Here is a 26,631-nt window from a genome sequence, read left to right as displayed (position 1 = left end):
CAGTATATCCATTTCGATTCATCGACAACATTTCATTACATACAAAATATGCTTATACAACAATAACATAATAACCAATAAGACTTGCCCATAATTCAGAATAACTCTCTACTGCCTCAGCCCAATTCAAACATCTCAAAGAGTGACAAGCTGACCTGAAAGATTTATATAACAACGGAGTTAGCTAAAAATAGCTCAGCAAGTGACAAAGCATATCTAGCACGAGAAAGGACAGTTTCAAACAAACAAGATATCACAATGCAAGACAGAATCCAAGAGATTCAAGGATATCATCTCATTAGATATAGAATCGCAAATGTCATTTCATTCATAATATATTTGGTTCATAACAAATGGAGCATAGAGTAATTGGAGTATATCAACAGCGTACGAGATGTTCTGGAGTATATCAATTGCAAATAGGACATTTCAGAACATATCAATTCATAGCAAATGGAGCACAGAGTAATTGGAGCATATCAATAGCGTATGAAATGTTCCGGAGCATATCAACTACATATGGAACATTTCGAAGCATAACAATAGCAAATGAAACATTTCGGAGCATATCAAAGGCGTATGAAATGTTTCGGAGCATATCAATAATAAATGAAACATTTCGGAACATATCAATGGCGTATGGACCATTTCGGAGCATTTCAAAGAACGAATACGAAACAGAAGCTCAAACGTCGAATCGAAGTTGCATTCAGTTTATTTATATCCAAAGCATGTATAGAAACACATAACCAAAGCTCTGGATATCATATCTGTTGGGAAATCATTGGGGGCGACATCATATGCGCAGCGGAAGAACAAGAAAACAAAAATCCCCGATTCCCAAAAAGATGTTCGTCGTCGTGCGAAGATTGGTGCGCAAAAATCCGCAAAACACAAAACTGCGTATAGAGATTGTGTTACCTAGGGAGATCGTATATCCCTGTTTCCTTGCAGATCCTTTGGAGAGGGTGAAGGAGGTCAAGCGTCCTCCTCTCTAGCGGTGATCCACACAGCAGGGTTGCGACGACGCTCCTCAAAACTCTAGGCCTACTCTGAGGTGGAGAGGAAGAGGAGAATAGGAAAGGCAAGCAAAGACTCTAGCCTATGAGGCTGTGAATCCCTCCTATTTATAGAGATCCTGTGTCAAACCCTAATGGGTCCTTCCCTAGTGGGTATTGGATCTGCATCCAATAAGACAAGGGCTCCGTCGGATATCTCATATCCGAACCTCTACTCATCGCAATGCCTACCATATGTGTGTGACCCTCTAGGCCCAATATCGAGCTGGCCGTGAGTCATACCTGTCAGAACTCCTTCTAACTCAGTGAATTATTATCTCTGTAATAATTCACTCGACTCATCGACTACGGACGTACTAGGCCACTACGCCGTAGTCCCCAGATGATACAGGGGAATCCAATCCATTGGACCTGTCTGTCCTCAGTTACCATGTACCTATAGTCCCTCATCCATCTAATATCCCAGAGACCGTATATCGAGCATGGTGCTGTCAGACCCATACGGTTTCTACTCGAGTCTTGCTCTAATCGGATTCTCCCGGAGAACTCTTTCTCTCTCAACCCGAATGACCCTGGCCAGGGATTTGTCTGAGCAAGAACACATAGGATATTCCTCTCATGACGCCGAGAGTGGATGATCCTCTATTGACACTCAATAGCCCTCGTAAGGTCGACTACCACTCCCAATGACCAGCTGTACTAGATCTGGGGACAGCCAAACCTATAAGTCTGGTATCAAAGAGTGGAGCACTCATACAGGACATCCTTAGTGTCTCAAGTCTAAGGACCAGATACACCACTAGGACTACAGAATCGCTGTCTGACAATAAGGCATCATCAACCATCCAGCATTCCGTAAGCGGATCAATCAGTGAACTCATTCTCCAATGAGCACCTGTACTGTATCCCTAGTGTCCCTACACGAGCAGCTATGAGACCAGCTGCATCCATCATATGGACGGGTATACAGCACACCAGTCTATCCGGTTATCACGATGTCCCTCTCGAGTAACCTATGACCGGGATTATTTAGGATATGTGTTTAAAGGTGAATCGATCTCATTATCGTGATCTCATCACGATCCGATTCCTATTGCACAAATCCAAGGACATCACAATATATATATACATTTATGCAATAGTTATAAAGTGATATACGTCAAAATATAATAAATAAAAAGATTCTGTATCAAGTCACACGTGTCATCACTCACGTGATTGGCTTGCTGGGCACCTATGACTAGCAATATCAAACATACAGAAGGTGAAGTGGGACCATAACATAATATGTACATCCATTTCTGAATGACCACCAAACATAAGTCTCTCACGTCTGGGAGGTCTCCCACGTCTAGGAGCTCCATCCACCCACGTCTGAGTGAAGTCATAGGGGCCGGCAGAGCATCACAAGCTCTATGCATAACTCCCTTCACCATTTCTGGCAAAGGTTCACAATATCCCACAAACACCAGAGTACAAAAGGATAGTATGAACAATGAATTGGGACATATCGGAAGCACATGCGGAACAATAAAACGTACATATGCCTTTACGAGTCAGTACGATGCAAACATAATCCTTTACAAATGTATTCATATTTGAAAGGAAATGAAAGCAAGAGCATTCAAGGATTCCAAGCAATCATATATAACTCAATTCAAATAAAAAGGTTAGATGAATTCAATGTCCAAAGGAATGAAACTGGAATAGGCACATATCGAAAGCAAATACGGAACAATGGGATATACATGTGCCTATATGAGTCAATACGATATATCATAAACGTTACACAATAATTTTCAAGAATGCAATTAATTTTAAGGATAAGAGCATACAAGAATTCAAAGTAGTAATATAAAGCTCAATTGAATAAGAAAGCTAAAGGATATCAATTTCCAAAGGAATGAAACCAGAATATGCGAAATCGACCAAAGCTCGATTTCTGACAGAATTCAAGAGGCATATTGAACAAATGATTCAAACTATCAATCGTGCTCCAAAATACTCAATAAAGCTATCAAAAGAAAGGTTTATGAGTCTATATTCCGATCAAATACGTTTTGTCCAAATCAAAGGTCAATACATGAAGTTATAATCATAACAAGGCAGAAAGGTTAGAATCTCAGAAGTTGCGCAGATTCGGATCGATATGTCGAAACAAGAGATATATCAAATGCAAGGCTAGAACAATTCAAAGTTCCTCATATTCAAATCAAATGTAGAGATAAAATTGCTGTAAGGAAAGATCAGGACACTTGCAATAGGAAAGATTAGAAAGCTTGCAATAGGAAGGATCAGAACACTTGCAATAGGAAAGGATCGAAACATTTGTAATATAAATGATCGAAACACTTGCAATAGGAAAGGATCGAAAACATTTGCAATAGAAAGGATCGAAACACTTGCAAAAGGAAATGCAATAGGAAAGATAAGAACACTTGCACGAGGAAGATCATAATACTTGCAATAAGAAAAATTAGAACAATTACAGGAGAACAATCGGGAAACTTGCCTTTCAAAGATTTTGATCTGAAGATCCAAAGAAGGTGTCAGCCCAAATCCTTCTACTTTTCCTCCGTGTACTCTCCCTGTTTCGTTTTCTACATGTCTTCTCTTTTTCCTCCACAACTGCAGCTCATGCAGAACATAGAGGCATAGTCACCTGCTCTCTCTTACTCTCATTCCTTTGTTTTCTTTTTCAAACACAACTGTCGCAGCCATCGTCGCTGCCACTACCACAGTCGTAGCCACGACCGAAGCTGCTGTCACAACCGTAGCCCCTTCCACTGCACTACTTCCTTTCTCCCTTCTCTCGTTCCTACTTTTTCTTTTCCAAACACAACTGCCGTAGGCGCAGCCGCCACCACCACAGCCGCAATCACGGCCACAGCCCCTTTTTTTTTTCCCTTTCTTTTCTTTCTATTTCTCAAAAGCAGCTGCTGCAGCCACCACCACTGCCGTAGCTACAACAGCCAACGTCGCAACCGCAGCCATAGTCGCAGCCATGGCCGTAGCCACCACAGCCGCAGCCTCTTCTTCCTCCCCTGCTATGTTTCCTCTCCTTCCATCCAACTACAGTTGACACTGCCGCAGCTGCCTCCCCTTCTCCTCTTCCTCTCTTCTTCCCTTTTCCTTTCTCTTCTTCTTCCTTTCCTTCTCTTCATTCCCAGCTGCACTACTGCAGTCGCATCCTCAGCCACGGCCGTAGCCTCTTCTTCCTCCCCTGCTCATCTTCCTCTCCTTCTTCTCTTCCAGCTGCATCTGTCATCGCCGCAGCCGCAGCCCCTTCTTCCCCTTCTCTTCTTCCTCTCCTTCCTTTCTTCTTCTTCTCTTCTTCCTCATCTTCTCTTCCAGCTACAGCTGCCACCGCCGCAGCCGCAGCTCCTCCTTTCCCTTCTCTTCTTCTTCTACTCTTCTTCTTCCCTCCTCCTCCCCGACGTCACACACACCCTCTCCTCTGTTTCCTCTGTAGGAAACAGAGGTATCACATGTTGGAATTTTAAGGGTCACACATGTATAATTAAATGTGTTAAGCCATTATTTTGATTAGCCAAAATTAAAGTGATCTAATTAAAGTAAAGTTATTTGGCTAAGGGACATAATTGTTATGAAAATTAATTGTGTGGATACCATCATGTTCCTAACTTAATGACGAGATAAGTTAGGAATATGAAACTCTTGAGGCATAATTGCAGATTCATCAATTATGAATACAATCATAATTGTAGATTCATCAGTTATGACTATAAATAAGGTTATGGTCCCCGGTTGTAGTATCAAATGAAACTTCTCTTCACCCATCAAGGAGAAAATACTCTAATGGATTCATCAGATACGCTTCTGTATTAATCTGTTTCTTAATTGTTGTAGGATTTCATGCATATTATAAATGGATTTGATAAGTTTTATGGAAACATTCTTAATCCCTTATTTTGGATCTATTCGGTTTTGATTCTATAAAACAATTATTTGATTTATATTTGATATGTTAAAAGAACCCAACATCACAACCTCTTCTCCTACTTCCTCTTCTTCTTCTTCTCCTCTTCGAACGCCCCACATCTCTCCTCTGTTTCCACCTGCAGGAAACAGAGGTGCTGTAGCCCTAGCTGCTGCCACCTTTCGCTCCTCTCCCTCTTCCCTCTCTTTTCCCTCTTCTTCTCCTTCTTTCTTCTCCTTCCTTTCTTCTTCTTCTCTTTTTTCTTACCTTCTCTTCCTCTCCTTCTCTTCCAACTGCAGCTGCCACCGCCGCAGCCACAGCTCCTCCTTTCCCTTCTCTTCTTCTCCTCTTCTTCTTCCCTCCTCCTCCCCGGTGTCACACACACCCTCACCTCTGTTTCCTCTGTAGGAAACAGAGGTATCACAACCTCTTCTTCTTCTCTTCCTCTTTTTCTTCTTCTCCTCTTCGAACGCCCCACACCTCTCCTCTGTTTCCACCTGCAAGAAACAGAGGTGCTGCAGCCCTAGCTGCTGCCACCACTCGCTCCTCTCCCACTTCCCTCTCTTTTTCTTCTTCTTCTATTCTTCTCTTCTCCCTCTTCTTCCTCCTCTCTTCTTTTCCCTCTTCTTCTTCTTTTCTTCTTCTCCTCTTCTTCCTTTCTCCTCCCCAATGCCCCACAGCTCCTCGCTGCAGCCCTTGCCGCAGCCACCTCCTCTTTTCTTCTTCTTCTTCTTCTTCTTCTTCTTCTTCTTCTCCTCTTCTTCCCTTCTCCTCCCCGACGGCCCACACATGAACTCCTATGTTTCCTCCTACAAGAAACAGAGGTGCTGCAGCCCTAGCTGCTGAAGCTATCTCTCTTCCCTCTCCCTCTTCCCTCTCTTCTTCTTCTTCTTTTCTTCTCTTCTCCCTCTTCTTCCTCTCTTCTTTTCCCTCTTCTTTTTCTTCTTTTCTTCTCTTGTCCGTCTACTTCTCTTCTTCTTCTCCCCACGCCCCACAGCTCTCTCTCTGTTTCGGGAACACAGAACATGGGGGCGGTGGGATAAAACCGAAATTTTCGGTTTTCTTTATTTTTTTTCTTTTTGCAACTTAATAGTTTAGTCTTTGAAATTTCTATATTTACATATAGGTCCTCCAAGTTACATATAAATCATTTTTAATAAATTTTCAAAAGTGAGAGATATTACACCCCTCCCTTGGAAGTCACCTCTTCGGGCTTGGTGCAATTGGGCAAAGCTCTCTCCTTGATGTGATTTCTTTGGGCTTAGTGGTCGGCCCAATCTAAGTTCGGTAAAGAGCGTCCAAATCTTATCATCCATTCGCGCCTTGAAGGCTTCGAATTTAGCATCGATTGCCTCTTCAGATGCTATAGTATATGCCTCCAAATATCTGATGTTAAAATCTCTCTTTTGTTGTCAGGTTAAAGGCATGTATAGGTTGAGAGAAGTGATGGTTGAAAGGGTTGGTGGATCGGTGGATGTAGGCTACGATTTAGGCTTGTTTTGTGGTTGTTTTGGGTGCAGTTTGAGGGTGTGGTTTGATGAAGTTTTAGGGCTGTCGATGAAAATTTTGGATCTGTAGTAGATGGCAGCAAAGGTTTGATAGAAATTAGTGGAAGTTACAGCAAGTATGTGATGTCTTGTAAGAGTAGAATTATCGTCGAAGAAACAACGGTTTCTCGACATAATTTCCACCAAAAACTTGAGAGAATTGAGGAGGGAATTGATAGCAAAATCATAGTTTATATGACAGCAAGGATATCTAATTTAATAAAGAAAATTTTGGTAGTATAACAGCAAGGAAATTGGTGCAAGTTACGATAGTAGAATTCTCGTCGAAAAATTTTAGCGATTTACGACGAAAATTTACAGCAACACAAAATCATTTTTAGAGATGAATTCCTCAATAGATCAATCTTAGATGGAAGCCAAGATGATCTATGAAGTGTATAAGAAATTTCATTCAAAAAAGATTGCAAATAGATGGGTTAAGGCAACAATATGCGGCTAAAATTTTCTACAGCACAGATTTTTAAGTATAGCAGATTGGACGTAAAATATTAGTGGTTTATATTGAGAATTTTTTTATAAAACCAATGGGAAATCCACTGTTATGAAGTATTAAAGCTATCATAAAAATTTCATAGAGATTTGGATAGAAACAACGTAGTATCAAGATCAAACAAACAGTGCTATGAGGCTAAAATTTTACAGTGCAAATTTTCAAGTATAGCAGATTAGACGTAAAATATCAATGGTTTATATTAAGAATTTTTTAACAAAACTAAAGCGAAATCTGCTATTAGGAAGTGTTAAAGATGTCATAAAAATTTTGTAGAGATTTGGATAGAAAAAATATAATAGCAAGATCAAACAACGGTGCTATACGGTTGGAATTCTACAATGTATCTTTCGTCGTAGAGATAAAAACTTTATAACGAAAAGTTTATGCAGCAATATAGGAATAATTTTTTTTGGGATTTTCAAATAAGGATAACAAAATTACAGCAGTAGTAAGGTAGGAAACCAGAACCTGTTGCAATTTACGGGGAGATCAAAGGATGATCCGTGGTAGTGGAGATGACGGCGAAATTTGACGACGATCTTTTAAGCAATTGTGGGAATTACTTTGGATGGCTGTGGAGGGTTGATGGATGGCTGTGGAAGGGCAGCGAGATGCCAAGAACGCTGCTATGATACCAAGTGTTAGAACCCTTGTAGATTCTAAACTTGGGGTTGATCTCTTTAGGGGATCGGCCTCCTTGGAACTCTATCGAGGTTCCTCCCTCCAAGTTGCTACTCAAAGGCTGCAGAAAAGATTCATCTATTGCTTAATAGAAGAGGAGGAATACATGGCTATTTATAGGGATTCTAAATCCTAACTCCTAATAGGACTTCTACTCAAGACTCCTACTTCTAACCAACTCCTAATAGGACTCTACTAGTCATATGTGCCCAGCAAGCCAATCATGTGAGTGATGGCATGTGTGACTTGATACATAATCTTTTTGCTTATTATATTTTACCGTATATCACTTTATAACTATTGCATAAATGCATATATATATTGTGATGTCCTTGGATTTGTGCAATGGGAATCGGATCGTGAAGAGATCACGATAATGAGATCGATTCACCTTTAAACACATATCCTAAATAATCCCGGTCATAGGTTACTCGAGAGGGACATCGTGATAACCGGAAAGACTGGTGTGCTGTATACCCGTCCATATGATGGATGCAGCTGGTCTCATAGCTGCTCGTGTAGGGACACTAGGGATACAGTACAGGTGCTCATTGGAGAATGAGTTCACTGATTGATCCGCTTACGGAATGCTGGATGGTTGATGATGCCTTATTGTCAGACAGCGATTCCGTAGTCCTAGTGGTGTATCTGGTCCTTAGACTTGAGACATCAAGGATGTCCTGTATAAGTGCTCCACTCTTTGATACCAGACTTATAGGTTTGGCTGTCCCCAGATCTAGTATAGCTGGTCATTAGGAGTGGTAGTCGACCTTACGAGGGCTATTGAGTGTCAATAGAGGATCATCCACTCTCGGCGTCATGAGAGGAATATCCTATGTGTTCTTGCTCAGACAAATCCCTGGCCAGGGTCATTCGGGTTGAAAGAGAAAGAGTTCTCCGGGAGAATCCGATTAGAGCGAGACTCGAGTAGAAACCGTATGGGTCTGACAGCACCATGCTCGATATACGGTCTCTGGGATATTAGATGGATGAGGGACTATAGGTACATGGTAACTGAGGACAGACAGGTCCAATGGATTGGATTCCCCTGTATCGTCTGGGGACTACGGCGTAGTGGCCTAGTACGTCCGTAGTCGATGAGTCGAGTGAATTATTACAGAGATAATAATTCACTCAGTCAGAAGGAGTTCTGACAGGTATGACTCACGGCCAGCTCGATATTGGGCCTAGAGGGTCACACACATATGGTAGGCATTGCGATGAGTAGAGGTTCGGATATGAGATATCCGACGGAGCCCTTGTCTTATTGGATGCAGATCCAATACCCACTAGGGAAGGACCCATTAGGGTTTGACACGGGATCTCTATAAATAGGAGGGATTTACAGCCTCATAGGCTAGAGTCTTTGCTTGCCTTTCCTATTCTCCTCTCCCTCTCCACCTCAGAGTAGGCCTGGAGTTTTGACGAGCGTCGTCGCAACCCTGCTGTGTGGATCACCGCTAGAGAGGAGGACACTTGACCTCCTTCACCCTCTCCTAAGGATCTGCAAGGAAACAGGGATATACGATCTCCCTAGGTAACACAATCTCTATAAGCAGTTTTGTGTTTTGCGGATTTTTGCGCACCAATCTTCGCACGACGACGAACATCTTTTTGGGAATCGGGGATTTTATTTTCTTGTTCTTCCGCTGCGCATATGATGTCGCCCCCAATGATTTCCCAACAGTGGTATCAGAGCTAGGTTGTTCGTGCGAATGATTGGTTTTGAACTGCGTGTGTTGTGTTTAGCGAGAAAGGGCAGCAACAGTTGCTGCCCTCGTGTTAGAACCCTTGCAGATTCTAAACTTGGGGTTGATCTCTTTAGGGGATCTGCCTCCTTGGAACTCTATAGGGGTTCCTCCCTCCAAGTTGCTGCTCAAAGGCTGTAGAAAAGATTCATCTATTGCCTATCAAAAGAGAAGGAATACATGGCTATTTATAGGGCTTCTAAACCCTAACTCCTAATAGGACTCCTACTTAAGACTCTTACTTCTAACCAACTCCTAATAGGACTCCTAATCAAGACTCCTATTCCCTTACAACTCCTAATTCTTCTCTAAGAAAAAACCTCCTACATGAATGTCCCTCTCAATTAGGACTCTCCTAACTAGAGTCCTAACAGAATGTCCCTCTCAATTACGACTCTCCTAGTTAGAGTCCTAACAGAATGTCCCTCTCAATTAGGACTCTCCTAGCTAAAGTCCTAACAGTTTTACATGAATGTCCCTCTCAATTAGGACTCTCCTAGCTAGAGTCCTAACAAACCCGCCCTCTTCAAATGAGCCTTGTCCTCGAGGTTGACGATTCATGAATTTTGGGAATTTGATCTTCAAGTCATCATAGTTCTCCAAAGTGACATCTTCTGTTAGTAGGTTTGCCCACTGTATTAGCAATTCAGTAGTGGATCGTCGTCGTCGAGTCATAATCTGTCGATCAATAATGGCACTTGGCTGAGTCTGAAGTCCTCCTTGGGTAGTCATATTTGGTGGGTGGCTTTGGGCTATCTCCAAGCACCTATTTACAATTTCTGTCTGGCCGTCGGTTTGTGAGTGATATGCCATACTCCTTTTCAATTTAGTACTCTTATAGTGTAATTCTTTTGAGTCCCAATTGTAATGAGCTACGGAGCTTGGTGCTTCCTCCAATTTTTTTATAATCTTACTAGTCTCTGAATCTTCTTGCCATTCCATCTTAATATCCTCAAGGAAGTCGCTGGTCGGAAGTGAAATGGCCAAAACATCAGCTTGCTCGGGTAGCTGCGAAAGCGCATCTACAAGAATATTCTCTTTCCCCTTTTTGTAAGTTATTTCATAATCAAATCCAAGAAGTTTTGTTACCCAGTTTTGCTGCTCAGGGGATGATATCTTTCGCTCCAAAAAGTACTTGAGGCTTTTATGATCGGTTTTAATTTGAAATCGTCGACCAATCAAGTAGGGTCTCCACCTCGTTGCTGCGCGCACAATGGCGAGCATCTCCTTATCATATGTTGACTTATATTGATGGGAGGGAGATAATGCCTTGCTAGTGTATGTGAGTGGTCGACCATCTTGCATGAGAATTGCTCCAATTCCGACTCCAGATGCGTCGGTCTCAATAATGAAGGGTCGGTTGAAATCTGGTAGTGTTAGCACCGGCGTCGTCGTCATGGCTGCCTTAAGGTTGTCGAAGGCAACGGAGGCTCTGTCCGACCATTGGAAGACATCTTTTTTCAGAAAGGAAGTAAGTGGTGCACTGATCTCTCCATAGTTTTTCACGAACTTACAGTAGTAGCCTTCCTCTGAAATGATATGCCCAAGATATTCCACCTTCTTTTGAAGAAAGTAAAAATTTATAGTGGTTATTGTGTGTTCAAAAGGTGGTTTTCGGTATGTCTTCTTCGCATACTCGTATTTGATGATACCCGGATCGAAGGTCCAGCTTTGTGAAGATTTGTGCTCCCTTTCATCTTGAAACTCATCTACTACTGGAATAGGGTATTTATCCTTGATGGTTATGCCATTGAGAGTTCGGTAATTAACACATAATCGCCATATTCCATTCTTCTTTCGTATGAGGAGCACCGGTGAAGAGTAGGGGCTACAACATGGCCGAATAACTCCTGTTTTGAGCATCTCTTTTACAATCCTTTCTATTTCATCCTTCTGGAGATGTGGATACTGATATGGCTGAGCATTTGCTGGAGATTGGCCTGGAAGAATCGTTATACAATGATCATGCCGACGGGTAAGAGGTAGGTTGCGTAGTTCGTCAAATATATCTGAAAATTCAGCAAGCAAAGGAAGTAGATTTGGATCTTCCAATTTTGTTGGCTCTCCCTTAGTTTGCTGCTCAAGTTATACCAAAAAGCCACTGCATGCTTTATGCAAAACCTTCTTCATTTGTTGTGTGCAAATCATCGTTACGTCGCCCCCACGTTTCCCGTGCAGTATCACCTGTTTCTCCTTACTGTAAAATTTCATAATTAGTTTCATAAAATTCCAAGAAAAATCACCTAATGTTGTCAACCATTTAATTCTGAGCATGACCTCATGATCATCAAGAGGGAGAAGGAAGAAATCTGCAATTATCTCTTGGTCCTGCAGCAATAGTTTCTCCTGCGGGCGCCTACGATCACACTTCAAAATCCGTCTGTCGGTGACCTTAACATCAAACCTGCAACGATTCTCAATAGGTAATGCCATTCGGATAGCAACCTTACTGTTTAGGATATTATTAGTGCTGCCCGTGTCGATGAAAACAGTGATCAGTTGTTGTTTGAGAAGGCCTCCAACTTTCATCATTTGCGGGTTTGAGTAGCCGGCTAGTGCATGTACCGTAACTTCGGTCGGTTGTGGCTCTTCTTCTGCATCTTCTTCTTTATATTCAATGCTCTCTTCTGGATGTTCAATGACCTCTTCTTCTACTGGTTCAATGATAAAAAGTCTCCCTTTACTACAGCGATGCTCATGGCTCCACGGCTCGTCGCAATGCCAACATAACCCCTTCGCAGATCGCTCCTGAAGCTCTTCTCTTGTCAACCTTTTTGGTGCAGGGACTCGGTCAACAGTAGGGGGGGCTAAGGGCTTCAATATTACTAGTTGAGGAGTGACCCTAGTCCTTCGAGCTTCATGGTTCAATTGCTCCTCTTGATGTCGTGCAAAAGAGATGGCTGTCATAAGCGTGTACGGTTGTCGCGCTTTAACTTCTCCTCGGATCTCCGGCTTCAAGCCCTCAATAAAGGTCCTCAATAGCTGTTTTTGAGACCAATCAAGAGTTTGATTAGATAACCTTTCAAACCTGGTTTGGTACTCCTGAATGGTGGAGGTTTGTCGGATCTTTGCTAGTTGTCCGTCAATATTCTCGTAATCGATTGGTCTGAAGCGGATCAGCAGTCCTTCTTTGAATTGTTGCCATGAAAGGACTCCATAAGTATGTTTAAACCAGTCAAACCACTGTATAGCATCCCCTTCAAGATGTATAGCTGCAATTTTCACCATAGATGCATCCGCGGTTTTGTGGTACCGAAAATATCGCTCCGCGTGCAAGATCCAACCAATCGGGTCTCCTTCTTCCCATCTAGGGAAGTCCACCCTTATGTGTGGATAGTTGGGATCGATCATAGAGCCTCCCCTCCCTTGGAACTCATCTCTTCGGGCCTGGTGCGATTGGGAAAAGCTCTCTCCGTGATATGATTTTTTCGGGCTTAGTAGTCGGCCCAATCTGAGTTCGGTAAAGAGTGTCCGAATCTTATCCTCCATTCGTGCCTCCAAAGCTTCGAATTTAGCATCGATTGCCTCCTTAGATGCCATAGTATATGCCTCCAAATCTATGATGTTAAGATCTCTCTTTTGTTGTCAGGTTAAAGGCATGTATAGGTTGAGAGAAGTGATGGTCGAAAGGGTTGGTGGATCGATGGATGTAGGCTACGATTTAGGCTTGTTTTGTGGCTGTTTTGGGTGCAGTTTGAGGGTGTGGTTTGGTGGAGTTTTAGGGCTGTGGATGAAAGTTTTGGATCTGTGGTAGATGGCAGCAAAGGTTTGAGAGAAATCAGTGGAAGTTGCAGCAAGTATGTGCTGTCTTGTAAGAGCAGAATTGTCGTCGAAGAAACAGCGGTTTCTCGACGTAATTTTCACCAAAAACTTGAGAGAATTGAGGAGGGAATTGATAGCAAAATCACAGTTTATATGACAGCAAGAATGACTAATTTAATCAAGAAAATTTCGGCAGTATAACAGCAAGGAAATTGGTGCAAGTTGCGATAGCAGAATTCTCGTCGAAAAATTTCAGCAGTTTACGATGAAAATTTATAGCAACACAAAAATCGGTTTTAGAGATGAATTCCTCAATAGATCAATCTTAGATGGAAGCCAAGATGATCTATAAAGTGTATAAGAAATTTCATTAAAAAAAGATTGCAAATAGATGGGTTAAGGCAACAATATGCGGCTGAAATTTTCTGCAGCATAGATTTTTAAGTATAGCAGATTGGACGTAAAAGATCAGAAGTTTATATTGAGAATATTTTGATGAAACTAAAGGGAAATCCACTATTAGGAAGTGTCAAAGCTATCATAAAAATTTCGTAGAGATTTGGATAGAAACAACATAGTATCAAGATCAAACAATCAGTGCTATGCGGCTGAAATTTTACGGTGCAGATTTTCAAGTATAGCAGATTAGATGTAAAATATCAATGGTTTATATTGAGAATTTTTTGACAAAACCAAAGGGAAATCTGCTGTTAGGAAGTGTCAAAGATGTCATAAAATTTCGTGAAGATTTGGATAGAAAAAACATAGTAGCAAGATCAAACAGACAGTGCTATACGGTTGGAATTCTGCAATGTATCTTTCGTCGTAGAGATGAAAACTTTATGACAAAAAGTTTATGCAGCAATATAAGAATAATTTTTTTGGGATTTTCAAATAAAGATAACTAAATTGCAGCAGCAGTAAGGTAGAAAACCAGAACCTGTTGCAATTCACGGGGAGATCAAAGGATGATCCGTGGTGGTGGAGATGATGGCGGAATTCGGCGATGATCTTTTAAGCAATTGTGGGAATTGCTTTGGACGGTTATGGAGGGTTGATGGATGGCTGTGGAAGGGCAGCGAGACGCCAAGAACGCTGCTCTGATACCAGGTGTTAGAACTCTTGCAGATTCTAAACTTGGGGTTGATCTCTTTAGGGGATCGGCCTCCTTAGAACTCTATAGGGGTTCCTCCCTCCAAGTTGCTGCTCAAAGGCTGCAGAAAAGATTCATCTATTGCCTATCAAAAGAGAAGGAATACATGGCTATTTATAGGGCTTCTAAACCCTAACTCCTAATAGGACTCCTACTTAAGACTCTTACTTCTAACCAACTCCTAATAGGACTCCTAATCAAGACTCCTATTCCCTTACAACTCCTAATTCTTCTCTAAGAAAAAACCTCCTACATGAATGTCCCTCTCAATTAGGACTCTCCTAACTAGAGTCCTAACAGAATGTCCCTCTCAATTACGACTCTCCTAGCTAGAGTCCTAACAGAATGTCCCTCTCAATTAGGACTCTCCTAGCTAAAGTCCTAACAGTTTTACATGAATGTCAATCTCAATTAGGACTCTCCTAGCTAGAGTCCTAACACCTCGATCTGCGTACGTGAAGCGCAGCCGAAGGCGGGCAGCGCAGGGGCTGCGCCTGCAGCAGCCGGCCGGCGGTCTGCTTGCAGCAGGCTTGCTGCCGACGGGTTTGGCAACCCACGGGCAGAGGCGCCGCAGGGCAGCGGCGCCTGCCGCCGAAAGGAAGCGGCGCCTGCCGCCGTAGGGCAGCGACGCGCGACGCCTACCGCCGCTGCTCCCGCGGGCGAAACCCCCCCCTAAGGGGCGGCCGCCCGGCGGGACAGCACCGCCTGCGGAGGCAGCGACGCCTGAAAGGGGAGCCCACCTGCAGCAGTAGCTCCGCCAGCGAGCGTGCCGCCTGCAGGCGAGGGCAGTGCCCTCGCCCCGCCGCACAGGCCGCCGCCAGCAGGGTGGCGGCGGCGGCAGCAGCGAAAGGAGGAAAGGGCATCAGGGTTTTCTGGGAAAAAGACAGTTTTGCCCCTCGGAATTTGAGAAATTCCAATTTCTGTCTTTTATCGAAATTACAAAAATACCCTTAGGAATTGAGAAATTCCCTACATGTCCCTGATTTTAGAAAATATTAATTAATTAAAAGGTTTAGTTGATTATTATTTTTTTTATTATCTAGTAGTCCTACATGATGATGATTATTTATACATGTGATGTATGATGTGTGGACGGATGATCATGGACCGTGTGATGTGTGTACTTATGATTATTATTATTGAGGTCTGCGAACCTCCATTATATTTCTCGTTTATTGTCGGGCCTGCGTGCCTATGATTAAGTTGTAATCACATGAGGAGGCGCAGCGGGAGCGTGGATGCGATAGTGGGACCCACGAGACGGACGATCGTGATGCATGGAGATGCATCAAGATGTCGACGAAACCGACGAGGACGAGATGGACGATCACAGGGCATGGAGATGCACCGTTGCACACATAGATCTTGATGTGAGTGATTAGGCCTACTGGCTCGGGCCTAATCATATTAGGTTGTGGTCCATGATCATCTGGTGTGATTGCTTATACACATACTAGATATGTATATATATTTGCATGCGATGTAGATATATATTAAATATGTATATGTGTGACATGTCATATTAGGAGACCAAATTATAAAACATCTCTCGATAATATTAAGTCGGTAAACGTGAGGCAATTAGATTGACCCACGTGGCCTTCCATCGTTATGAGTAGGAACCGATTCCCGGTGTAGGTTGAGTTGGTCGAGTCCCTCGAGACTCACCTATATCGCGATTCGCTATCTTGCTTACGACATAGAGATGTCACCGGTGACCTGAGGACATGGTATGCTTGGTCGAGTCCCTCGAGGGTATATCATCAAATCAGACTCATCTTGTAACGAAGGTGTTGACTTAACCGAGCATCATGGTTGGTCGAATCCCTCGAGGCCATGGTGATTCGGAGGCCGAACAGGACGGGAATCACAAGGAGTTATGATCGGCAAGAGTTGCCTACCTTTTAGGCTTAGTGTGATTGGTCGAGTCCCTCGAGGTTACACTAAGACGCTGATTGGATCCTGATCCCCACTAGAAGTCTGCCGGAGACTTCCGTTTTATGTGCTGAGGGTGTCGCGTGACTCGATAGTAAAATAGTGAGAGCATATTAAGATAGAAGTCCATATCTTGATAGTTTATTTCTTGCAAAATATGCATGTTATTCATTTCTGCTACATCTTTATTTTCAGACAATGTCACTTTCAAATCCCTTACGTGGCATACTTGATGTCAACCGCCTCACTGGTCCAAATTATACGGATTGGCTCCGTAACTTGAGAATTGTTCTCACAGCGGAGAAAATCGTGTACGTCCTTGATATAGTGATGCCTACGCCCGAAGAAGGGGCAAGCGAGGATGAGATCGCTCACTACGTGAAGTACATTGATGACTCCACTCTTGCTCAGTGCTATATGTTGGGCTCTATGACTCCAGAGTTACAGAGACAACATGAAAAGATGGATGCCAGATCCATTCTCCTACATGTCCGCAAATTGTTTGAGGAACAGGGAATGACTCAACGATATGAGATATCCAAGAGCCTTTTCCGCGCTAGGATGACTGAGGGGACACCGGTTCAGAACCATGTCCTAAAGATGATTGAGTGGATAGAGAAACTCGCAGGTCTAGGACTGGTCCTAGAGGATAACTTGTGTGTGGACATTGTGCTTCAGTCCCTACCAGATTCCTTTTCACAGTTCATAATGAATTTTAATATAAACAAGCTTGAGGTGACTCTCCCAGAGCTCCTCAATATTTTGAGGGAGGCAGAGAGTACTATTAAGAAAGAGAAGCCAGTTCTCTACATTAGTGAGACCAGAAAGAAAAGGAAAGCAGAAAGGTCCCTTAAGAAGGGAAAGGGCAAGGGCAAACAAGGTAAAGCAAAGGTTGCTAAGAAAGACCCAACAAAGGACAAAGGCCAGTGCTTCCACTGTGGTAAAGATGGGCACTGGAAGAGAAACTGCAAAGAGTACCTTGCAGAAAGGGCGAAACAAAAGCTTGATGAAGCTTCAGGTACATTCATGATCAGTCTCTATTTGTCAGACTCTTATGATAACACATGGGTATTAGATACCGGTAGTGCTTATCATATATGCAATTCGTTGCAGGTTCTGGCAAGGCCTAGGAGACTAGAGAGAGGCGAGATGGACCTCAAGATGGGTAATGGAGCAAAAGTTGCTGTATTAGCTGTTGGCGAGGTCGCCCTACATCTGCCTAGTGGAGCTTTTATTGCATTAGATGCATGTTATTTTGTTCCTTCTATTATCAAAAACATTATCTCCATTTCATGTTTAACAGTTAGTGGATATAAATTTGTTTTTTAGAACAATGGTTGTTCGATATTATTAGATGATAAGATCATCACGAAAGGAACATTGCATAATGGTTTATTTATGTTAGACACCACTCCACATATCATGAATGTAAATGTGTCCAAAATGAAACGAGATGAGTTGAACAGTGCATACCTGTGGCATTGTAGGCTAGGTCACATCCATGAAAGAAGGATTCAAAAGTTGCTAAATGATGGATATCTAGATCCATTCGACTATATGTCTTATGCAACTTGTGAGCCTTGCATTCGTGGAAAATTGACCAACTCTCCATTTAGTGGAACTGGAGAGAGAGCCACTGAGTTGTTGGAACTCATACATAGTGATGTATGTGGACCCATGTCAACTCATGCCATTGGAGGTTACTCCTACTTCATTATATTTACTGATGATCTCTCAAGGTATGGATATGTGTACTTAATGAAGTACAAGTCCGAGGCCTTTGAGAAATTCGGAGAGTATGAGAATGAGGTGGAGAACCAGACTAGAAAGAGTATCAAAACTCTTCGATCAGATCGAGGAGGTGAGTACTTAAGTACAGAGTTTACTCAGTTCCTCAAGGACCATGGAATATTATCCCAATGGACACCTCCTTACACACCTCAGCTCAATGGTGTCTCTGAAAGGAGAAATCGTACTTTATTAGATATGGTACGGTCCATGATGAGTTTCGCTGACCTACCCATCTCATTCTGGGGATATGCACCTTCTGAACAGAGTTCCAACTAAGTCGGTAGTGTCTACACCATATGAGATATGGAAAGGGAAGAAGCCTGATCTTAAGGTTGTTAAGATTTGGGACTGCCCAGCCCACGTTAAAAGACACAACCCCGATAAGTTAGAATCAAGGACAGAGCGATGCAAATTTGTGGGATACCCCAAGGAAACTTGTGGGTATTATTTCTATCATCTCGAGGACCAAAAGGTCTTTGTAGCTAAGAGAGCAGTGTTCCTTGAGAAGGAACACATTCTTGACGGAGACAGTGGGAGAATGATAGAATTGAGCGAGGTTGGAGAACCAAGCTCAAGCACCACTCTACAGCCCGAGTCTGTTCAGGTACCTAATACACAAGTATCAACTTTACGCAGGTCTGATAGAGTATCCCATCCTCCTGAGAGATATGTGGGACATATTAGAGCAAAGGATGTAGAGGATATTGATCCTCAGACCTACGAGGAGGCTATTATGAGTATAGACTCCGGGAAGTGGCAAGAAGCCATGAATTCTGAGATGGATTCTATGTACTCCAATAAGGTTTGGAACCTAGTTGATGCGCCCGAAGGTATTGTACTCATCGGTTGCAAGTGGATCTTTAAGAAAAAGATCGGAGTAGATGGAAAGGTAGAGACCTATAAAGCAAGGCTAGTGGCTAAGGGGTATCGTCAAAGGCAAGGTGTTGACTACGACGAAACTTTCTCACCCGTAGCAATGCTAAAATCCATCAGAATTCTATTGGCTATTGCAGCACACTATGATTATGAGATCTGGCAGATGGATGTGAAAACCGCATTCCTCAACGGGAACCTCGAGGAGGAGGTGTATATGATGCAACCTGAGGGATTCGTGTCCAAGAACTGCCCAGATAAGGTGTGTAGGTTGCTTAAATCCATTTATGGACTAAAGCAAACTTCCCGAAGTTGGAACATAAGATTTGATGAGTCAATCAGATCTTATGACTTCGTTAAGAACGAAGATGAGCCTTGTGTGTATAGGAAGGTAAGTAGGAGCGCTATCACCTTTTTGGTGTTATATATGGATGACATCCTCATCATTGGGAATGACGTAGGAATGCTATCCACAGTAAAGACTTGGTTATCTAGACACTTCTCCATAAAGGACTTAGGGGAAGCATCCTATATCTTGGGGATTAGAATCTATAGAGATAGATCCAAGAGGATGCTTGGCTTGTCCTAGTCTAGGTACATAGAAACCATTGTCAAAAGGTTTGGCATGGAAAATTCCAAAGGGCGAACATGAATATCATATCTTATGCCTCAGCAATAGGGTCTATCATGTATGCCATGCTATGTACTAGGCCTGATATAGCGCATGCTCTGAGTGTCACGAGCAGGTATCAGGCGGATCCAGGCTTGGAGCACTAGAAAGCAGTAAAGTGTATCCTTAAGTACTTGAGAAGGACTAAGGATCTTTTACTAGTATATGGAGGTAATAGCCTTAAGGTTGAAGGCTTCACTGACTCAAGTTTTCAGTCTGATGTTGATGATAGCAAGTCGAATTCAGGGTATGTGTACACCTTGAATGGAGGAGCAGTGTGCTGGAAGAGTTCCAAGCAAGATACCACTGCTGACTCGACCATAGAGGCGGAGTACATTGCTGCATTAGATGCAGCAAAGGAGGGAGTCTGGGTGAAGAAGTTCATCACAGATTTGGGAGTCGATACAGATAGCGACAAGTCGACTTCCTTATATTGCGACAACTATGGGGTGATTACTCAAATAAGGGAACCCGGGTCTCATCAGAAGTGTTCTGAGGAGATTCCAGCTTATAAGAGAGATCGTAACCCAAGGATATGTAGCAGTGGAAAGAGTTCCATCCGAAGATAACATTGCAGATCCACTGACAAAGCCGTTGTCTCAGATTATCTTTAAGCGTCACAGGAATCTGATGGGGATCAGACACATAGGTGATTGGCTTTAGGTCAAGTGGGAGATTGCTAGTCATATGTGCCCAGCAAGCCAATCACGTGAGTGATGGCACGTGTGACTTGATACATAATCTTTTTGCTTATTATATTTTGGCGTATATCACTTTATAACTATTGCATAAATGCATATATATATTGTGATGTCCTTGGATTTGTGCAATGGGAATCGGATCGTGATGAGATCACGATAATGAGATCGATTCACCTTTAAACACATATCCTAAATAATCCCGGTCATAGGTTACTCGAGAGGGACATCGTGATAACCGGATAGACTGGTGTGCTGTATACCCGTCCATATGATGGATGCAGCTGGTCTCATAGTTGCTCGTGTAGGGACACTAGGGATACAGTACAGGTGCTCATTGGAGAATGAGTTCACTGATTGATCCGCTTACGGAATGCTGGATGGTTGATGATGCCTTATTGTCAGACAGCGATTCCGTAGTCCTAGTGGTGTATCTGGTCCTTAGACTTGAGACACCAAGGATGTCCTGTATGAGTGCTCCACTCTTTGATACCAGACTTATAGGTTTGGCTGTCCCCAGATCTAGTACAGCTGGTCATTGGGAGTGGTAGTCGACCTTACGAGGGCTATTGAGTGTCAATAGAGGATCATCCACTCTCGGCGTCATGAGAGGAATATCCTATGTGTTCTTGCTCAGACAAATCCCTGGCCAGGGTCATTCGGGTTGAGAGAGAAAGAGTTCTCCTGGAGAATCCGATTAGAGCGAGACTCAAGTAGAAACCGTATGGGTCTGACAGCACCATGCTCGATATACGGTCTCTGGGATATTAGATGGATGAGGGACTATAGGTACATGGTAACTGAGGATAGACAGGTCCAATGGATTAGATTCCCCTGTATCGTCTGGGGACTACGGCGTAGTGGCCTAGTACGTCCGTAGTCGATGAGTCGAGTGAATTATTACAGAGATAATAATTCACTCAGTCAGAAGGAGTTCTAACAGGTATGACTCACGGCCAGCTCGATATTGGGCCTAGAGGGTCACACACATATGGTAGGCATTGCGATGAGTAGAGGTTCGGATATGAGATATCCGACGGAGCCCTTGTCTTATTGGATGCAGATCCAATACCCACTAGGGAAGGACCCATTAGGGTTTGACACGGGATCTCTATAAATAGGAGGGATTTACAGCCTCATAGGCTAGAGTCTTTGCTTGCCTTTCCTATTCTCCTCTCCCTCTCCACCTCAGAGTAGGCCTGGAGTTTTGACGAGCGTCGTCGCAACCCTGCTGTGTGGATCACCGCTAGAGAGGAGGACGCTTGACCTCCTTCACCCTCTCCTAAGGATCTGCAAGGAAACAGGGATATACGATCTCCCTAGGTAACACAATCTCTATACGCAGTTTTGTGTTTTGCGGATTTTTGCGCACCAATCTTCGCACGACGACGAACATCTTTTTGGGAATCGGGGATTTTGTTTTCTTGTTCTTCCACTGCGCATATGATGTCGCCCCCAATGATTTCCCAACAGACTCCTCCTACTCAAGACTCCTATTCCTTTACAACTCCTAATTCTTCTCTAGGAAACAACCTCCTAACCCTAGCCGGCCTCTTTACCTCTTTAATAGGGGTCGGCTTAAGTAGGTTTTACATGAATGTCCCTCTTAATTAGGACTCTCCTAGTTAGAGTCCTAACATAATGATAATAGATTTATAGTAAATCTTCTCTAAAATAATTAGAGGATTACAACACCATCAAGAACATAGATCTTGGCTAAAGAATAGTATATCATCATCATATAGATGGATCTTATCAAAAGAGAATTCTAAGTCTCACAAAATGGATATAGCAAGAAAGTGCCTCAGAGAGGGTAAACCATAGATCAACACCGTTAGGATTGTAGAGCTTGCTGTAAGAATTCTCCATATAAAATTTGGGCCAAAACTGATAACATTTGGCCACCGATCGTCAAGTAGAAATCTCAGAATCCTTACTTTCTCTCACCTTTTTCTCTCTCTCTCTCTGCGCCGCCACTCGTTGAACACGTTTGCTGTGTTCACACTACACCTTCATAACCCTATCTCTCTCTCTTTTTAATTTCTTTGATTTGAGCTTAAAAGATCCAATTGTCTAAGCCCACATATGGGCTGGACCTAACATATACATCATATATGCAATGCATCAGGTTTGTTACTATTTCAATAATCCTACTTTCCTTCATTTGAAAGATGTAAAATTGATATTAAGGAATCTTAAAGATAACTAAAAATTTTGATATATATTATCCATATCAATGTTCTACTTTTTTTCTATATTTTTAATGATGCCAATTAAGTATGGTGTTCTACTAGAAAGAGCACCATTGATTTTTGTGTCTTTATTTATGCCAATTGCATTTCTTGCTATTTATGCCGATCACACGGAAGCTTTGAGGTTAAACGTCATTCTACATGTGGCCTTTTATGAGACAGTTTGGATTTCAAACCAAAATGAGAGTGACCTTGCTTTGATACCACTTGTTAGGATCAAGAGTAGCACTAAGAGGGGGAGGGGGGGGGGATGAATTAGTGCAGCGAAAAAATTACGTCGATTTAAAAATCTTTATATGATAAAATTCGATTCCAATGAAAACCATTTCATTTTTCTTGAATAAGTAGAGAAGAGAGGATTAGACAGTTTGTAATGAAGTAAAGTTGAATGCAATAAAGAGATTAAGTAGTAAGGAATGAACACACCAGAATTTATAGTGGTTCGGTCGTTGTGACCTACATCCATTTCCGATTCCTCCTCCATCGAGGTCACCGGCATCCACTAATGGGGTTCCTTCAGTAGATGAAGACCAACCATCTCTTTACAATACTTTCTTCTTTTCACGGGTTTAGGAGATTACCCTTACAAGCCTCACATCTCTTCTTGGATGATTACAAAGCTAAAGAGAGAGAGGAGGAGGACTCTGTTAGGACCCTTTTTCTGAGCTTTTGAATAATGTTTATTGAGTCTGTTTAGTCCAGTTGTTTATTGAGTCGATTTGGTTCAATTAGAGTCAAGTAGAGGTTTATTTAATATTTATTTATTATTAGAGTTCAAGTCCTGATAGACTTTGGGTGGAACTCTATAAATAGGGATGTAACTGTTTCTTTTCAGAAATCTATGAAAAATATTATTATGTCACAAACCCTAGGAGGCCGATCCCCTCGAAGCGATCAAGGAGGGCTGATCCCCTCGAAACGATCAAGGAGGGCCGATCCCCTCGAAGAGATCAAGGAGGGCCGATCCCCTCGACCGATCCCCTCGAAGCGATCAAGGAGGGCTGATCCCCTCGAAACGATCAAGGAGGGCCGATCCCCTCGAAGAGATCAAGGAGGGCCGATCCCCTCGAAGAGATCAAGGAGGGCTGATCCCCTCGAAGAGATCAAGGAGGCCGATCCCCTCGAAGTGATCATTATCATCCCTATTTCTCCCCTTTCTTCGACGATAAGACTTTAGGGTCTTATCATTTGGTATCAGAGCGACGATAAGACTTTAGGGTCTTATCATTTGGTATTAAAGCGACGATAAGACCTTTAGGGTCTTATCATTTGGTATCAGAGCAGCGATCCTCGGCGTTCTCGCTGTAGTTCGTCATCGCGTTCAAAAAAAAAAAAAAAAAAAAAAAGGAAAGAAGAAACACGAGAGGAAGAAGAAGCCGCAGCCACCCCTGCGTCCCCTGCTTCCGGCCAGCCCACCCGCCGCTGCTTCTCTCCGGCCAGCGCCCACCATCGCCCCGCTTCCCGGCTGGCGACCACCGCCGCCGCTGTTCCCCGGCCAGGAGACGACGCTGCCAACGTCCATCCCAGCCCTACTACCGCCGCCCGCCTCCCCTTGCGTCGCAGCGCAGCCGCTCGACCTCTCCTCCTCGGCGATCGTTGGTGACGCTGCTCCCAGCCGCGCCACCACCGCTGCCTCTCCACCGCCTTCCCTTGGGTCGCAGCCGCAACGGCCGATTGTCGCCCTCCTCGCGGCGACCGAAACAGGGCAACTCACGGATTGCCCTTGTTCCCAGCCGCATCGCCTCTGCTCGATCACCTGGCCAGCGACCTCTTCTCCTCGCGTTCCCACCTCGCTCGAGCGAGAAGGACCGCCGGCACCACAGCCGCAACCGCCGGTTGCCGCAGCCCCTCCTTGCTGCGGTTGTAGAAACAGAGCTTCCTCTGTTGCCGCAGCCCCTCGTCGATCGTAGCCGCGCCTCGAGCGCCGTCGCCTTCCAGCCGATCCACCACCGCTGCCAGCCACCGTGAGGCGACCGCCGCTCGCCTCCCAGCCGTCGCTCCCCCTGGCTCGGGCGAGAACGACCGCCGCCACTCCCCCTTGCTCTGCCCCCTTGGTGACCGAAACAGGGCAATCCTCTTGCTGCTGCGAACGGTTGCCACCACCGTCGCCGCTGCTGCCCAGCCAGCGACGACGCCGCTCGCCGCCCAGCCTGCCACCGTCGATTCCTATTTTCCCCTGCAGCCTCAACCTCGGCAACACCACGGCAGCCTCCCTCCAACAGCACACGCAGCAAGCTCTGTTTCGGTCGCTTCAACGACACCGTTGTGTCCTCAACCGCACGCGATCCATCGACGTCACCAACGCCTTCGTAGTGCGGTAGAGACAGAGCAACGCTGCCTTCCATCCGCACCGTCGCAACCACCACAGTGACAGGCCCTTGGTGACACTACCCCTAGCTGCAGCCACATCAACGCAGTCGCCTTCCAACCTCGGCGCTCTCACCCCACGCCTCGATAGAAACAGGGCAGCTACTCTTCCTACAATGCAGCGACCGCAGCACTGCCCTTGGCGTCCACCTCCTCGGTAACTTCGCATCGATAGTGTTGATGCCCTTGACCCGACACCAAAAATAGGAGTTGAGATTACAGATTTGCAGTCTTATGCAATGGCCATTGATAACTCGGTGAAAGCACAAATGGAAGCATTGGAAATCAGAATTGAGAATCGACTGCAAGAAACACTTAATGATTTCAAAAAGAGCCTAATGGAGAGCCTCAGCAAATTTCAACAAAATGAGGGCTCAAGTTCTACATTGCATAGATCTGAAAATACAGGAAAAATGTCCCAACATTGTGACACAAATTACTCATACATGAAGATGGAATTTCCAAGATGGAAAGATGGAGATCCGACCAATTGGATCTCTAAGGCAGAAAATATTTTCCGTTTTCACAGAACCCCAGAAGAATCCAAGGTAGAAGTGGCCTCAATCCAACTCGAGGGAGATGCACTCCAGTGGTACGATTGGTATGAAACTTTTCACGGAGTTCCTTCGTGGGAGCAGTTCAAAAGAGGGCTTCTTGTTCGCTTTGGCCCATCCGAATATGAGAATGTTGATTGCCAGCTCGCCAAAATTCATCAAACTTCTACAGTGTTAGAATATCAGAGTAGGTTTGAAAGATTATCAAATCAAGCTAGAGATTGGTCGAACCGACAACTTCTGGATACATTTATTGAAGGGCTTACTCCAGAGATCCGGTGTGAAGTTAAGGCTCGTCAACCCCGTACTATGATAGCTGCGATCTCATTTGCAAATCTACATGAGAAAAAAATTAGCAAGGAAAGATCAGTAAGGGGTTTGTATTATGATGAAAAATGGAGTATGGAGCACCGATGTAAACAAGGGCAACTTCTGATGATTGAACCAATTGGAGAGGAACCGAAAGCTAAGAATGTGGACTCCGATCATGAAGGTATAAATTCTAATGAAGATGTTGGACCTACCATATATACAATGCATGCATTAGCCGACTACTCTAACCCGCAAACTATGGAAGTTGGCAAAACTTTGGAACATCAGCCTGTTATAGTTTTGATTGATACTGGTAGCACTAACAATTTTATGGACAGTGAGACTGTTGACCGATTGGCCCACCACATTGAAGACTATGACAGATTCGAAGTAAAGATCGTTGATGGACGGATTTTCACTTGTGATAGCAAAGGTTCAAAGATAAAATTGATTATACAGGGCCAGAAGTTTCATGCAATGATTGCTACATTGAAAGACCGACTTGTTGCTTACACTATTAAAAGTGGAGATCATACTTACTTGATCAACGGGTTGTGATGCGTTACAGATAGTCTATGGCTAAAGTGCTGAAAGAGAAGCTCCTAGATATTGATGCTGCTCAGCCTTGAGGACAAGGCTGATTTGAAGAGGGAGGAACTGTTAGGACCCTTTTTCTGAGCTTTTGAATAATGTTTATTGAGTTTGTTTAGTCCAGTTGTTTATTGAGTCGATTTGGTTCAATTAGAGTCAAGTAGAGGTTTATTTAATATTTATTTATTATTAGAGTTCAAGTCGTGATAGACTTTGGGTGGAAC

The sequence above is a fragment of the Musa acuminata genome, chromosome BXJ1-4, assembly GCF_036884655.1.
Source record: "Musa acuminata AAA Group cultivar baxijiao chromosome BXJ1-4, Cavendish_Baxijiao_AAA, whole genome shotgun sequence".
NCBI classification, from domain to species: domain Eukaryota; kingdom Viridiplantae; phylum Streptophyta; class Magnoliopsida; order Zingiberales; family Musaceae; genus Musa; species Musa acuminata.
Note: the sequence above shows the minus strand (reverse complement) of the source record.